We start from the raw sequence: 5347 nt of genomic DNA on the forward strand, positions 1-5347 counted from the left end.
TATGATCACCAACTCTGTATGAAAAGGATCCTGGCTCGGGTTAAAGTCCTCCCCTTTCCTCGTCTTCCCCTCGTCTCTGTACTTCACAAGCTTGTGGTGGGAGGAGATGTTGGTGAAGCTCTCTGGATGATCTAGGTCAGACTCCGTGAATTCCTTGGCCTTCTTGTACGGGGCCATATGGGCCATGCCATAGAGGTCGAACAGACTTGGCACAGGCTTCTTGTGGTACTGCGCCTGAGAGAGAGGAACAAACTATTAGTTAAGGGCTCAAGCTAGCATTAAGAATGATATTGCTATGTAAATAGGTCATTTTGGAGCTAAGAAAGGTTATTATGTCATTTTCGAGGAAAATAAGCTAAGTTTAGGTCATTTTTGAGGTAACCAAGATTATTATGCCATTTTTTACCAAAGTATGCTAATTATGTCATTATTGAGCTATCCAAGGTAGATATGCTATTTCTAGCTAACTATGACATATTTAGGCATTCTATAGAGCTATCTAAGGTTATTATGTCATTTTAGAGCTAATTATGTCATGAATGATCCAGATAAGATTAGTGTAGGTCGTTATTGAGCTATCGAAGGTAGTTATGCCATTTTTAACTAACTAAAGCATATTAAGTCAGTTTATAGAGCTATCTAAAGGTTATTATGTCATTTTAGAGCTAAATATGTTATAAATGAACTATCCAAGGTAGTTATGCCTTTTTTTAACTAACTAAGCATATTAAGTCATTTTGGAAAGGATAAATGCTACCATGAAGAATGAAATTGCATGAATCATATAGCAAACCACATACCCAGTTATCCCCGTACTCAAATAGGTTGGAGCTCCCTTGATGGTGTGGCACACCTTCCATTTGGTCGCGCTTATCCTTGGCCCTTTGGTGTTCGAGTAGCCATTGGGGAGAGCACCATGCATCCACCAACGCCTCCCAACAGTCCTCTTATCGACACACCATCTCGGGGGCACCTAAGTGAGTCAAGAGAAATTTTTGCGCTACGAATCAAATCATGAAAACTATGTTCAAGGCCTTAAGAATAGGTATAATTACCGCCAAGTACTTCTCCCTACTCAGGAACTTGCTGCGACACTTCTTCTTCGCCCTCCTAATACCCTGCGAGGCATAGTAGTCTCAAACGGCCTGCACCTGAGCCTCGTGCCATAAGTTTTGAAGTAGGCGCTTGCACTCGGCTTCGACAACCATAGCTGCGGCCTCCTGTTCTCCCTCTGAAACCCTGTAGAAGGTCTGCAATCAAAGAAAACAACAATGATTAGTACAATCACTAGCTAGGTAGTGTTCATTTTTAATTCTATAAGGAGAAATTACCCAAAACCGATGGAACACAATGTTGGCCACCGTCTCGCATGCGACACCGGCGACCATCTCCCCCATAGGGGCTGGGGCAACAAAGTACAACTCCCAGCTCAGTGCTATCTGTGGAACCTAACCCTCGCCGGGCATCGTGACCTACCCAGGGAAGTGCTACCGGCAAAGCGTGCCAAGGACCTGGTTGGGCCTGCGGACACCACAGTCACGGGGGTATACCAAGCCCTTGCAGTATGAAAAGGCCAATGCATTAGATATTAATTTGAAGGAACATGAAGGCAAAAGGTTAAAAATAGTAAATTCACTTACTTCAACCCTTTAGGCGCAATCAACCACCTCTGGTCGGGGGTCGTCGGCATGGGCGGGAGCTTTGTACAACCACGCTTGTGGACCTTCTTGCCCTTCTCAACCAGCTCGTCGTCGCTGTAGCTATCATCTGAAAAGGTGTCCTCGCTACCATCCTCTAGGCCACTAGCCTCCGGAGTCTCATGGGGAGAAGATGGCGGGACCGAAGTCTGGTGGGAAGAAGACGGCGGGACTGGAGTCTCGTGGGAAGAAGATGGTGGGACCGGAGTCTTCTAGGATGAAGACCCCGTGACCGACGTTTTCTAGGACGAAGACCCCGTGACCGGAGTCTTTTGGGATGAAGACTCTAGGACCGGACTCACGTGGGGCGAAGGATCAGCGACTCGAGTCTGGTGGGGCGAAGGATCAGTGACCGGAGGCTCATGGACTAGAGTCCGAGACGGCTCCATTTCAGACGGAGCAGTCCTGCGGTCGGGTGAATCAGCTGAGGGTGGTGGCGAGGAAGGCGTAGCAGCCTTCCTACCTCTCCCACTGCCACATCCACCTCTACCAGCCTTCTTCGTCCTCACCCGACCTCTCCCAACCGAAGTAGAAGCACCCGCCGCAGTTGTCTGCATGTTGTCTAGCAACGCTCTCCGGAGGGGCTGGGTTGCAATAATGGAACCGCCCCTCCCACTAGCGCTCGCAGGAGGGTCGGGGCGCTCTGGACCCTTGCCCACCATCTTGTCAACACCTACAATGACAAAAAGTAAACGAAATTAGTACAACATAAAAAAATTGGATACCTGACATGAACATAATAATATGTATATAATTTAAGTGTACCAGCATCATGAACATAATAAAAATGCACCCGATCAACACAAATATATATATATATATATGATGTTTTTGTATCATCATCATGTCCGGGGCGATCGGGGTGTCGGGGTCGGGGTCGGGGTGTGCTGTCAGGGTGTCGGGGTGTGGTGTTAGGGTGTCAGGGGTCGGGGTCGGGGTGAGGGGGTCGGGGTGTCGTGGTCGGGGTCGGGGTGTCGGTGGTCAGGGTCGGGTCGGGGTGTCGGTGTTCGGGGTGTCAGGTGTGGGGGTGTCGATGGTCGGTGGTCGGGGTCGGTGTGTGGTGTCCCAGTGTCGGGGTGTCGGGGTCGGGGTGTCGTGCCGGGGTGTCGTGTCGGGGTCGAGATGTCAGGGTGTCAGTGTCGGGTGTGGGTCGGGGTTTGGTGTTAGGGTGTTGGGGGTCAGGGGTAAGGGTGGGTGTGGTGTCAGGGTGTCGGTGGTCGGGGTGTCGGTGGTCGGGGTCGGGGTCGGGGTGTGGTGTCAAGGTGTCGGGGTCGGGGTGTCGTGCCGGGGTGTCGTCTCGGGGTCGCGGTGTCAGGGTGTCGGTGTTGGGGTCGGGGTTGGGGTCGGGGTGTGGGTCAGAGTGTGGTGTCAGGGTGTCGGTTGGTCAGGGACCGGGGTCGGTGTGTGGTGTCAGGGTGTCGGGGGTCGGGGGTCGGGGTCTCTTTTTTCCTTTTCTTCTCTTCTTCTTCTTGTCCTCCTCTCCTCTTTCTTCTTCTTCTTCTTCTTCTCCTCCTCTCCTCTTTCTTCTTCTTCTTCTTAATTTTATTCTTCTTCTTCTTCTTCTTCTTTTTCTTCTTCTTCTTCTTCTTCTTCTTCTTCTTCTTCTTCTTCTTCTTCTTCTTCTTCTTCTTCTTCTTCTTCTTCTTCTTCTTCTTCTTCTTCTTCTTCTTCTTCTTCTTCTTCTTCTTCTTCTTCTTCTTCTTCTTCTTCTTATTTTCTTCTTCTTCTTTATTCTTCTCCCTCCTCCTGTTCCTCCCTCCTCCTCCTCCTTCTACTTCTTCTTCTAAACTAAAACTAAAACTAATCTAAATAAACTAAAATAAAATAAACTAAAACTAAAACTAATCTAAAATAAACTAAACTAAAACTAAACTGAAACTAAAACTAAACTAAAACTATAACTAAAACAGAAACTAAACTAAAAGAAACAGAAAGAAACTAATTAAACAAAAAAGGGGGAGGAGCTCACCTGCAGGTGGAGGTGGCGACCCGGTGGAGGGGGAGGCTGGACGGCCGCGGCGGGACGGGGCGGGGACGGCCGTGGCGCAGCTGGCCGACATGGAAGGGGCCACAGGGCTGCGGAGGAGGTCGGGGAGGGGTAAGGGGTGGCGGGGCGGCCGGCTACGCTGGACGGGGTCGGCGGCGGCGCGGGCCGGTGTGGGTGGGGGATGGCGACAGAGGGGAGGGGCGGGAGGGGGTGGGGCGACGTGGAAGGGGCGGCGGGGGTGCGGTGGAGGTCGGGGCACCGCAGGGGAGGGATGTAGGGCAGCTGGCTACGGCAGACGGGGTCTGCAGCGGCGACGCGGGTGTGGGTGGGTAGGGAATGAGAGATTGGAGAGAAGCGACAGAGGATGGGGGCGGGGCGGCCATTAACGTACCCGCCTCTTTGCCGTCCGCCAAAGGTCGGCAAAGATTCTTTGCCGTTCACTTGCGAATGGCAAAGAGGTGGGGCCGGTGGGCTTGAGTTGGTTAAACAATAACTGGACCCACCCACCTCTTTGCCATCTACTAGCGGACGACAAAGATTCTTTGCCGTCAGCCAGCGGACGACAAAGAATTGGCTGATGGTAAAGACCTTGTTTGCCATCAGCCACATCTTTGTCGTCCTTTTTCGTGTGGCTGACAGCAAAGACATTCTTTGCCGTCTACCAGCAGACGGTAAAGAGTTGGCAGACGACAAATAAGCTCATTTCAGTAGTGTTTGCGCTTCTTCACGAGATTGACAACTTGCTTGCCATTCTACTTGAAGTTCCCTTTCTTTCCCTTCCCCTTTTTCTTGAAACTAGTGGTGTTGTTAACCATCAACACTTGATGCTCTTTCTTGATTTCTATCTTCACTGATTTCAGCATCGCGAAAAGCTCGGGAATCGTTTTCGCCATCCCTTGCATATTATAGTTCATCATGAAGTTCTAGTAGCTTGGTAATAGTGACTAGAGAACTCTTCTAATCACTATCTTATCTGGAAGATGAACTCCCATTTGATTCAAGCGATTATAGAGCCCAGATATTCTGAGCACATGCTCACTAGCTGAGCTATTCTCCTCTATCTTGTAGGCAAAGTACTTGCCAGAGGTCTCATACCTCTCGGCATGGGAATGTATCTGAAATACAAATTTTAGCTCTAGGAACATCTCATATGCTTCATGGCGTTCAAAACATCTTTGAAGCCCCGATTCTAAGTCATAAAGCATGGTGCACTAAACTATCAAGTAGTCATCATATCGAGCTTGCCAAACGTTCATAACGTCTGCATCTGCTCCTGCAATAGGTCTATCACCTAGCGATGCATCAAGGACATAATTCTTCTCTCTGCAGCAATGAGGATAATCCTCATATTACAGAACCAGTCTGCATCATTGCTAGTATCATCTTTCAACTTAGTTTTCTCTAGGAACATATCAAAAAACATAGGGGAGCTACAACACGAGTTATTGATCTACAACATAATTTGCAAATACTATCAGGACTAAGTTCATGATAAATTAAGTTCAATTAATCAAATTACTTAAGAACTCCCACTTAGATAGACATCCCTCGAGTCATCTAAATGATACAGGATCCAAATCAACTAAACCATGTCCGATCATCATGTGAGATGGAGTAGTCATCAATGCTAAACATATCTATGTTGATCATATCTACTATATGA

Source organism: Triticum aestivum, chromosome 2B, assembly GCF_018294505.1.
Source record: "Triticum aestivum cultivar Chinese Spring chromosome 2B, IWGSC CS RefSeq v2.1, whole genome shotgun sequence".
Classification (NCBI taxonomy): Eukaryota; Viridiplantae; Streptophyta; class Magnoliopsida; order Poales; family Poaceae; genus Triticum; species Triticum aestivum.